We start from the raw sequence: 12657 nt of genomic DNA, 5'->3' as shown, positions 1-12657 counted from the left end.
GGGTTAAATACTGGTATAGACTACGACTGCACCACGCTGTGACAGAGAACCAATTAATTGATAACGTGCAGTCACATTTAGGCATATCATTTAGATATATCAGAGATGCCTCATGTATTTCTCCCGTTACTCGCTTTGGTGGTTCGTTGCATCTCTAATATGCCTTAATGTGAATGTGCGATGCAGTTAAGAGTCATACATGGTTATCCGACAAACTGGACTATGCGACTGCATGATTTAGTCGTAGTCTATACCCACGTTTCACCCTTGCTCATCACAGAGTCTCCAGTAGCTCAGTGGTTAAAGGATCTGTACTAGATCACGGAGGGTCGTGGGTTTCAATCCCAGCTGGGTTTCGGATTTTTCCGAGTTCCCATTTGACGATGCATAATATATAGATTTAGCCAAGCATAAAGGCGGAGCTCCCGTTTCTAACCCCAGAAAGGTATATAGTATGGCAATAATTATGCTTATGTATAAAGTACAAAATTAATCGTCATTAGTGTATTCAGTTTACAGTAATCAGACACCTCTGAGCTAACGGCAGCAAACAAACAAGCCTAGCAAACAATTTTAATCAACAGCTAACATTAAAATTACATGCACAGTATTCTCTTTCACAACATTTTCTGTTTGAATGATCATCTTTACACCCTCTCTCTTCAGTCTAGAGCAAATGCAAAAATCGCACTAAAACATCCAGCTAAAAGAGTAGTAAATTCGCCTACTCGACTGCAATTTCACAGTCAAACAAAGCAGCTCACGACTGGACATCCATTTCACACAAAAAGCCTATTAATGTGATTGTTGGAATAAGTCAACAAACGTTGCAAACGTTTCAGGTCTTCTTCGTTAATTGCAAGTTTTACAGAATATGTCATGCAGCGCGGTATGCATTAAGAAGGATACATAAAATCTAACCATTGTGACTTGTGTTTTGTCTCTCGCCCTATTTCTCGCAGCTTTACGGTGTTCTTCATTGAAATTTTCTATTTTTCTCCTTCCTCGGCTTCTGTCGAGGCTCTCTTCGCTTAACTTTCTCAAATGTCGTCTCCTCTTCTGACATGAGATGGACTAGCATCCCATCCAGGGGGAGTATAAATACTCCTAGTCGCTTCATGCTACAGAAACCGGAGATAAGCGCCGGCCCGATGAGCCTTCTGGCTCTTAAGCAGAGACTTTACCTTACCTTCTGACATGCTCTTTTCTGCTCTTTATCCCGTTGCTCCTCACTAAATACGATTTCCTGCCAGAAAAACGGGGGTTGCCAAGTACAACGCTACCATGCGATTTCCCTCCAAGGAAAATTGCCCAACCACTCCCATCTCCAGAGGCTGTCCTACCTCCCCACCTCCACCCCGACAGTTTGTACGGGCGGCCGGGTGGGTGGAAGTACATGTACGCTGATGTGATACCCAACATCTCTTGCATGGATAGATTTCCCAAAAAAATCTTACCCATGGTGCTCCGCTTGTGCGCTTTGCGCGCTTGAGCTCGGTTAATATCTCTGACATTACTCGCTTGGGTGGTTGATTGGTTGCATCTCTGATATGACTTAATGTGACTGTGCGATGCAGTTAATAGTCATACATGGCTATCAACATAATGGACTATGTGACTGCATGATGCAGTCGTGGTGTACTGTACTAGATCTCGGAGGGTAGTGGGTTCAAGCCCCATCTAGGGTTTGGATTTTTCCCAGTTGTCATTTAACAATGCATAATATCTCTCACGCATTATTATCATTATTACGATTATTAGCATGAAGATTGATTGATGGATCAATCAATCGCTTGAAAGCTAGTTGAGCAAACAACAATGTGAACGTAATAAATAACGACCGCACAATCGCTACCACTGAAACTCCCCTTGATACGTAACTGTTAAAACAGACATAAACATTACCTATATAAACTCTGTGCTCCATACCGTCCACTAAGTATTCAGCTCTGATGCGTATTAAATGTACCTCAATCATTGTTAGCAAGTCCACAACCACCGTTGTTCTATTAAAAACCCAAATCTTCGTGTCTACAAAATAAAGATAACAAAAAGAAAAATAAAATAAACATTTTGAAAGGTATGAAGAAAATTCACGGCACTATTCAAAAATTGCACTCGTGCTTTCCCTCTAATAAAAGCACTGAACGAAATGATAATGAAACCTATACTTAACTGTGGATATGAAATCAAGTAAAGCTATGATCCTCGCAGTTATGGACGCAAGTTTTTGCATTTGCCGAGAGAAACCTGAAAAATTCAGGACTTCAGCGGGGTTTGAACCCGTGACCTTCGCAAAGTCAAGGGTTCAAACCCAGGCTTCCAAATGCCAAATTTTGCGTCCATAACTGCGAGGATCATAGCTTTACTTAATAAAAGTACTGTTGCGTGGCCAGTACATATTATTATCACGGTCCAAGGGTAAATTTCTATTTGGGTAAGACGATATTAATTTACGGTAATGTAAAACGCAAGATTTTCTTGTAGATGAGATTGAAAACGGTATAAAGGGAACACTAAAGCTGAAGTGTTTCAACCATTGTGGTTGGGAATGAGGTTAAGATTTACCTGAATACTGGCAGTGACTAGCGTTTCAATTGAACAGGGAAGGATTTATACATAAATTATGATCAGACTTTGCTTTCTTACGATGACCACAAGTTTAAATCATCCAGTTCAATTCATTTCCCAGTATTTTTACTTTCTTCATATGAATTTAACATGCTTTTCACTGATACTAACCAAAAGGTAAAAAACGTAACTGTACACGTGAATGAAACTTCGATAAACGTCAGTTGACTTCAAAGATTACTGGTCAAAATGGACATACCCTGAGTAGAAGGCAGTTTGGTGAATTTTAGACACTTCTTTCCTTTCAGTAATCGGTTGAATGTAATGGCCGTGCAAAATCCTGAATTGAGGTCAAAAGGGAAAGCGAAGTGGGAGGGGGCAGGGAAAAGGAGCAAGAAACCGCCTGCAATCAACCCCACCAGATTTTAGAAACTCCCGCGGTATTCTTTCAATTGGAATTTAGCTCCCAGTTTTCCGTGTTTCATATCATTTATATTCAAATGCCTTACAGTCCTCCTCAAGCGAAGGTACAAAGTTCTCTGCACCACAGTTGAGAGATTTTCGAGAAAGACCTCAATCCGAGTGAGTTTACTCTCGATAAATTGTAAATTGGCCGCTCTAATACAGTATCGCCTAAAAGCATCAACCCCCCGGGATGAGGCAATCGTGGGAGAAAAGACAAGGCTTGACGTGGGAAAGAACAATGATTAAATTAGTTCCACTTGTCAAATAAGCGGTAGACTTTCAAGTTGTAGATCTCATGGTGTGAAGAATCCATTCTTAATGTAAGAACATGTAATCAAAATGGGAGTGCATGATGCATGAATAGTTTTACCATTAGATCATCTATTAATTATTTATAATGTTTTATATTATTACTATTTTATTAGAATTATTTATTATTACATTTTAACGTATTTATCTATCTATCTATCTATCTATCTATCTATCTATCTATCTATCTATCTATCTGATTACTGGTCACCCAGTAGTTTTCATAATGGCCCTCCTACAATTAAAGTAATAAAACACATCGATTAATTAATTAACTACCTGTGTGATCCACCGACTAAATTTACATAATGAACTGCTAGAATTACAATATTGATTAATTAACTACCAATAAAACCAAAAATTTTTACAAATCTTAAAATAATCAGTAAAAGAATTCCTGCTACGGTTAAGTCTAAACAAGTAATTTTTAAAATTAGTATGGGAGAGCGACCCAAGTTTAGCATCAAGAGTGTTCCACAAACGGCAAGCGCTTGAATGAAACGTTCTAAGGCCAGAGTTCCTTTTACAGGCTGGTGTTGTTATATTGTTATTGGAAACAGATATCGTGTTATAATTATGTGTATGACTAATATATTCAATGTAATTATTAAAATAAGCTGGGCAATGTCCTTGATTTATTTTATGAAGCATACAAAGCTTCCTAATGCGTATAATATCGTCTGTAGGCAGCCAATCTAATTTGTTAAAAAGCTTAACTGAGTTTTCATGAATATCAGTATCCAAAATGAGCCTAGAACATCGTTTCTGTAGTCTTAAAACTCTTTGAAGATTATCAACGGTACAGTTACCCCAGAACGTACAGCAATACTCTAGTATTGGCTTTATGAAGGCATTATATAACATTTTCCTGCAAGCAAAAGTTAAATAAGCCTTTGCTCTTTTAAGGAGACATATTCTATAGTTCGATTTTTTAATCAAATAGTCAATGTGTAAATTCCATGAAAGGTTAAAGTCAATGACAACTCCGAGCAGCGTTTCTCCTGCCGCTTCCTCTAGTTTGATGTTATCAATATAAATTTCCATTGTAGTCTCGCTGCTATGGTTTAGCTTTTGAACAGAACCAACTAGCAGGTGTTTGGTATCATCCTGTTTAATTTAAACCAACTGTTGGCCTTATCTAGACTATCATTGAGAGTATTTTGAATATCTGTACAATTAGTTCCGTTCGACCAGATCGTAGTGTCATCGGCATATATGTCGACTTCGGTATCCTTTAACAGGAGAGGTAAATCATTTATATAAATAGAAAACAGAAGTGGTCCTAAGATGGAACTTTGTGGTTCCCGACATCAAGATTTAAGGGGCTGGATAATACACCAGAGACGAATACAACTTGAGTGTGGCCTGTTAAGTAAGATCTAAACCAGTCCATTGTATTTGTTCCAGTATGATATATATCACGTTTTGCAAGTAAAATGTCATGGTTGACTAAAGCGAAGGCCTCACTCAGGTCTAAAAAGACAGTACCAACGAGTTCACTGTTGTCCATGGCTTTCAACCAGTTGTCGGACGTATTAAGCAGAGCAGTTTCACATGAGTGATATGGGCGGCAAGCGGATTGGTTACTATATAGTAGATTATTCGAAGTTAGATACTGTAAGTAAGCGGATGCTATGTGTCTTTCTAACGGTTTGGAAAGTATAGGTAGAACAGATATGGAACGGTAATTGCCTCTCTCTTGTATTGAGTCTCTCTTGTGGAGTGGTAATACTTTGGGTATTTTGAAGGCAGCAGGAAAAGCACCATTGCTGATGCTAGCACTATAAATAAGCGCGAGACTTGAAGATATTGCTGGTAGAGCTTCTTTCATCTAGACCTGTTGCTTTGTTTGAAGGGATTTTGCTTAGATCGGCTTCCACAATTTCCTTGGTAATAAGTGGGATACATAATTTATCTTGTGATGAGGGCGGTATATGACAGTTAACAAAGTCCTGTAAGAGGATATCAAGCTCAGATTGCTCAAACTTGCTGTTGTAAGGGTTTTGCCTTAAATATGGATTCCGGAAACGGAATCCGAAATCCCGAACACAGTGAGAGTCGAGGAAAGGCTAAAATTACTACGGAAAACAATAACTAAACGATGGAGACATTTGCCTAGTAAGGTACTCTTAAATTCAAGGATAAATATTTTTGATAAAGCATCTCGTTTGTGTGTATGTATGTTTTTTGTTATAATACCTTGCCAAGAGGACTCTTGATCTTGCTCGATCGAAAGTTGCAATGAAGAGAACCAAGGCTGAGTGTGGGCACCCACCTGTTTGGTATTTTCCTTTCTCTCCTCCAGCAACACGCCTTCCATATCTGCAGTGAGGGCGTCCTCCCCCACACATGACACGACCGAAAGTGAAGACAGTGCTGTTAAGAGAGATTCTCTTTGCCGACGACGCTGCCTTTGTCAGTCACACAGAGACCGGACTACAAGCCATCATAGACTGCTTCGCGACTGTCTGCCAGGACTTTGGCCTTACCATCATAAGAAAGATTGAGGTGCTGGCAATGTAGACCCATGCTGAGCTGACCATCCTGATTACCAACCAAGCACTCAACTCTGTGGACGCCTTCAAGTACCTTGGCTCAACAATCACCTCCAATCTCTGCCTGGATAGTGACTTGAATGCTCCCCGTGATAGGCAAGGCAGCCTCGGTTAAAAAAAAAAAAACTGCAGAAGCGTGCCTGGCTAAGCCCAAAACTTTCCTTAAAGACCAAAATGAGAGTCTACTCAGTATGTGTCCTCTGCACCCTGCTGTACGGGATAGAGACATGGCCTGCATACACCAGAGATGAAGGTAGAGTGAACACACTCCACTTCAGATTCCTCCGCAAAATTCTTGGGATCATCTGGAAGGATAAGATCCCTAACTAGGAAGTACTTGAAACTGCAGAAGTGCCAACTATCTAGTACCTCCTCTCTGGGGCTAGCGCAGACTACGTTAGCTAGGCCATGGTCCCGAGCGCCTTCCAAAAAGCCTACTCTATGGACGGCTGGCTCAAAGCAAAACGATCGACAGGGTGGCCGCTTCTTCGCTACAAAGACGTCTACAAACGAGACATGAAGGCAACCGAAATCATTGTCGGCAAATGGAAATCGCTGGCTGATGACTGTATTAAGTGGGGGTTTGCTGTCAAGACGGGCTGCAAACGGGCAGAGGTAGAGAGGATGAGGACCTGGGTACAGAAGAAACAGAAGAAGAACCCTTCGAACGCGATAACTTACGCCTATTTACACTGCCACAGGCTTTGCAGCTCCAGAATCGGTCTTCGCAGTCACGAGCAAAAGTGCCTACACCAATGATCCATTGCCTACAAGGCCGAAGGAGGGCATATATGTTCTGTGAACGAACCTTTCACAGCATTTTCTTTTTAGAAACTGATCGAATGTATCTATAATAATAATAATAATAATAATAATAATAATAATAATAATAATTATTATTATTATTATTATTATTATTATTATTATTATTATTATTATTATTATTATAATAGATACATTATTGGAGCTTTTATTGAAATATCCTCAAATTATTTTACGACCTTTGCGGGCTTGTAGACCTGGGCAATGGTGCTCATGTAACTATCCTATAGAACCTTATGACAATATTACGGTTTAATATTGTAAAACTTACATATGCATATCATAGTTTATAGCAAAATTCATAGAAAGATCCTTATAAACGATAAAAAAGAAAAAGAAATTAAAAAAAAAATACAAATAAGATACTATATACATCTTCATCATCCATAAACGGCTTTAACCAAAATCAGTTCATGAGAGAAGCCTTTTTACTATTTCACAGTTTTGGGAGATGATCCACTTTTGCGAGCGTTCCATAGTTGTCTTTGCTAAGTTGTTATTCATATGCTGGTAAGTTCTTCTTCAAGATCCTTGTAGTAAACTGCGAGAAAATCAAAGACTACTGTAATGAGCTTTACTTTATGACCTGGGTATAAGTTCTTAATAACTAGATTTAAATCTATATATTCATCTTTCTTGTGTTTAGTTCTCATTGTAATTGTCCCTGGGTTGCATATTGTTCCTTCTATGATGATCCATTCTCTATTCTTTTTGTCCAATACACTTATATTATTATTATTATTATTATTATTATTATTATTATTATTATTATTATTATTATTATTATTATTATTATTATTATTATTATTATTATTATTATTATTATTATTATTATTATTATCATTTTTTTTTTTTTTTTCATCCTGAAAGTTGTGTCAGTTATTGCGCCCAGTATAGAGTGAAGCGCCCGGAAGATCGAGAGCAGACCCATTGCACGGGATCATTTTCCGTTCCGATGTGTTGACCGTGAGTCCAACTAGGCTCTCTGTGGCTGCACTCGTAATGCGTATGATTCTGTCAGGAATGCCTCCTGCTCATCGACTATTGCCCGACTAAATCACAGGTCACACACAAAAGAATTTTTTACAGATCTTTATAAGTCCATTGCTGCTCTCGTCGCAACAAAAACTAGTCAAAGTCAGAGCCTTTAACAAGAAGAGTTCAATGGGTCCAAGAAATACACATTCTCCTTTTCTTCAGCAATTTGACGGATCCTCTTCTCCTCGCAAGGATGCCAATTGCTTTGGCCTGAATACAGGTGAGTTAACATTGAGATCTCTAGCAGACGCATGGACAACTGCATCACAAGAAAGTTCCAATGGATCAACATGTTGTATTGGCCTTTCGAGAAAGTTCCTCCCTGATCGCAGTTTTTCCACAATAGGGCCGTTTATACGAGAGAAAATAAGCCGCGGCGTACATAATACGCGAAAGGAACTATTGGAAAAACTACTGGAAAGAGAAAAGCCTTAGTGGAAAGGTTAGTGAACGCTCAGCATGATTCAAAGTCAGATGTTATTGCACCAGACTTAAAGGAAGGTTCGAATTTCGCCAGGCTGGGAAGGAACCTCTTCAAGTGAAAAGTGAAGTTGAAATTCAGGCCCCAGTTGTTCAAACGATGGATAGAACTATCCACCGGATAAATCACTACCTAGCGGATAAACACTAGCAAAACCGATTGAGTTATCCAGTGGATAGTGATTTATCCGGTGGATAGCGCTATTCATCGTTTGAACAACTGGGGCCGGGAGGTTAGTTCGATTAGACGTAAAGCCAGAGCCTTGCAAATGGATATGGATGCGTTAATTCAGGATATTTTGTATCTAAGTCAAAATGCTAGCAACAAAGTCAAAGTACCGTTGAGAATTGAAAGATTAACTGTGTACCGTGAGAATTATCTTCAACTGAGAAATGAATTAATCACGCTTGTTACAGAACTAGAGGATTTGATAGAGGAGGAACTCCGCAGATGGGGAAAAATTCTGAGTGAAGTAGATAAAGCTGTGGATGCTGCTCATGAATTCCTAAATAAAGATTGCGATGTGGCAGATCACTCCTCGAAGGATATTGCATACAGTGACAGTCGTGTAGCCTCAAATCTGAAATTACCGAGAATTGAGTTGCCAAAGGTTAATGGCGATGTGTTGAAATTTCAAATCTTCTGGGATCAGTTTGAAGCTGCAATGCATAACAATATTGATTAACTAAATGTTCAGAAGTTTACTTATCTACGCTTGGTGCTAACTGGAAATGCCTTGAAAGCAATAGACGGATTTGAAGTAACTGGAGCAAATTATGAAGCAGCTGTTGAATGCCTTAAACACAGGTATGGAAATAACGTATGATCATCTCATTTCTAGTGAAATCTGTCATCAAGATGGAAGCTAAGTCTGTTGTTAATGCATCTTCCCCCAGAGATCTCTATGATATCTTTATGAACAGAACTAGAGCTTTAGAGGCTCTTGGAGAAGATCTAATGAGCCATGGATGTATTTTGTTGCCCCTTTTTGAGACCAAGTTACCACCTCAGTTATTAGAAAAATGGGAGTTGAAACTTGCACACTCAAGAAGATAAAATAAGCCTTGAATTGTTCTTTAAGTTTCTTACGGGAGAAGTTGTGTCCAAAGAAGCAGGAGAAAGAAGTTCAAATGTGAACATCACCCCAGGCAATCACAGTTGTGATAAAGGTAAAGAAAACTGAAGAAAGTCTTCATTTCCCAAAAGGGGTGGTGAGAATCAGATGTATACTGCTTCCGCACTACTTGTTGAAACACGCCCTTCAACACAGCCAAATTGCAATTTCTGCAAGGCAGGCCATGACTCACAAAATTGCCCAGTGTTTAATGAAAATCACTTGATGGCAGATGGAAACTAGTGCAAGAGAACAAACTGTGTTTCAATTGTTTAAAACCTAGCAACCACAAGCACTTCTCCAGAATTTGTCGCCATCCTAAGTGTTCTGTAGCGAACTGTGGTCACCGACATCACTGGTTATTGCATGGGCAGCAGTCATTTGCTACACCTCGGCACCTAAGCAACACTAGTTTAAGTGGATTGGCTTCAACTAACCCGGCATTACCTATGAGAGAAACACTCCTACAGACAGCATTGGCCAGGTTAATTGTTAAGGGTCAAGAAATGACAGTCCGTGTTTTACTAGATTCAGGGAGTTAACGCTCGTATACACGAAAGAACATTGCAGAGACCGCTTGACCTGCAGTGTCCCTCAGAGCTATTAGCGAGCTTACGCAACAGGACGGCTGAATGACGAAAAAATGTCGCGTAAGATCGGGAATGCACAGTCTCGCGCGACATTTTTTCGCCATTCTGCCGTCCTGAGTCTTCCAGCCGTCCTATTGCGTAAGCTCGCCGTTAAGTGTCACAACGCTAGGTAGGGAAACCAGCGAAACGAAGAGATTCCAAAGAGTGCAATTTACCCTTTCGCCAATTAAGGGAGATTCAAAGGTGGAGATAGAGGCCCTTTCTATTTCCAAAATTTGTAATCCTTTCGGGCCAGTACATATGGACTTCCATAAGAACTGTCATCTTCAAAGCTTAACTCTTGCAGATAGTTATCCTCTTGGTTCAGTTAAAGTAGATGTTCTTATTGGTACAGACCACTACTACTCATTTCTGACAGCGGACAGAGATGATCACCGCTGCCTGTGGAGAGATTCACAGCCTAACGAAGCACCAAAGGTGTACAGAATGCAGAGATTGACTTTCGGTGTGAACGCAAGTCCTTTCCTTACTATTGCAACAGTCCACGCTCATGTAAGCAAATACAAAGAAATGTCCCCGTATGCAGTAGAAAAAAGTTTGCAAAATATGTATGAGCCGATACAATAAATTCAACTTTGAAGCTTCAACAAGAGATGTCAGAAATTACGATGACAGCAGCATTCAATTTGACCAAGTGGGCAAGTAACTCAAAGCTAGTAATGGATGCTATTGACCCAGCTAAAAGAGCCTCGTTGCCATTCGTGGAGTTCAATTCGAGCGGCCCCCTTAAAGTACTTGGCGTGTCATGGGACTTCAACTCTGACCACTTTAGATTCCTCGCACCGAGTGGAATCATCTCATCCCATGATCCAATGTCAAAGAGAAGTCTACTTAGTCTAGCATCGAAAATTTTTGACCCACTGGCACTGATATCACCCTTCACTGTTAGAGCCAAAATCCTTTTCCAAGAGTTGTGGTTGAAAGGATTACAGTGGGATGACCCGTGATTAATTTGGAAGTCAGAGTTGTTGCAGCTAAAAGATGTGATTATCCCTCGGTGCTCGGAAATGGTATCACGAAAGACTCTGCAGTAGAGGTGCATGGTTTTGGAAATGCTTCCCTCAAGGCGTATGGAGCAGTAGTCTACATTCGAATAAGAGACAAGCAAGACAAGGTATCCTCACAGCTAGTAATATGGAAGTCCAGAGTCGCGCCCATTAAGAAGGTGTCACTTTCAAGGCTGGAACTTTTAGCAGCAGTTGTAAATGCCAGGTTGCTTAAATTTGTTGTAAGGGCTTTGCCAATGAAGGTGGCAAGGGTTGTGTGTTGGTCAGATAGTATGGTGGCACTGCATTGTATAACAGGGCAGAGTTCTTCCTGGAAGCCATTTGTTGCAAATCGTGTGGCTGAGATACAGTCAACAAGGGATCCAGAGTGTTGGAGGTATTTTGCAAGTAAGGAGAATCCTGCCGAATTGTTGAAGCGTGGGTTAAGCTGCAGTGATATGATTTCAAGCACTTTGTGGTGGAATGGACCCCAATGGATGTCTTCGCCTTGTGAACCACTACCCGCTCAACCCGAAAACGAAGCTGCTCCCGCCGAAGCTTGCGAGAATAAAAGAACTACCCATGTGTATACAGCAGTCGTTGCAGAACCACTGATTGATATGTCACGCTACGGGACATGCTTAAAGTTGATTCGAGTAACTGCTTATGTATTGAGAGCCGTCAAATTGTTTAAGTCTAAATCTAGGTGTTGGGAAAGGGAACTGTCGGCGGACGAGGTGAGGCAAGCCAAGATTAAATGTTGTATGTGGGTGCAGGAAGTGGTCTACAAAGAAGAATTCGAGAAACTGAACGCTGGAGAGGTACTTCCCAGCAACAGCCGCTTCCTACGTTCAGAACAAAATGGTCTGTTTTTTCGTCTCTTTTAAATACGGAATGAAACTCTGTTGATTGCTGATTGCGCTCTAAAGTTTTTATTGTATGAGGTTTCTTTTTTGTTAGTGTTAAGTTGTAGTGTTTGTTAGTGTTGCAGATTGTCTTTTGTGAATGTTAACTGCACGTGTGTATGTTCAATAAAGTTGGAATTAATAAAAAAAATAATAAAAAAAACAGCCGCTTCCTGAAACTGGACCCTTATTCAGACAGAGATGATCAGGCATTAAGAGTTGGTGGGAGACTACAGTCTGCTGATCTTTCCGAAGAGAGCAAGCATCAAATAATTTTGCCTCACGGACATCCTGAAGTTGCCAAAATGGTGCAAGATGTCCATAAGAACATGTTGCATGCTGGTCCAGAAACGGTATTATCAACTTTAAGGCAGAAAGTTTGGCTAACTCAAGGAAGACGTGAGGTTTTAACGTGTTATCAGATGTGTAGCTTGTCAAAGACAACGAGTTGGACCTTGTGCCCAGAAAATGGGTCAGTTGCCAGAGGAGAGAATTTCCTGTTCACGAGCTTTCGCGCATGTTGGGACTGATTTTGCGGGACCAGTATATATGTGAAAGAGGGCTTAAACATTAAGAAAGCATACGTGTGTATTTTCACATGCGCATCGTCTCGTATGGTTCACCTGGAACTTACGCATAGTTTGACGACTGATGAGTTCCTACAAGCTTTTAGTCGCATGACGAGTCGCAGAGGTCCTTGCCATACAGTGTGGTCAGACAATGCACAAACCTTCGAGGCAGTTAGCAGGGAAATTCAGAAA

The sequence above is a fragment of the Montipora capricornis genome, chromosome 10, assembly GCF_036669925.1.
Source record: "Montipora capricornis isolate CH-2021 chromosome 10, ASM3666992v2, whole genome shotgun sequence".
Taxonomy (NCBI): domain Eukaryota; kingdom Metazoa; phylum Cnidaria; class Anthozoa; order Scleractinia; family Acroporidae; genus Montipora; species Montipora capricornis.
The sequence above is the reverse complement of the archived record's forward strand: the minus strand, read 5'-3'. Positions refer to the sequence as shown.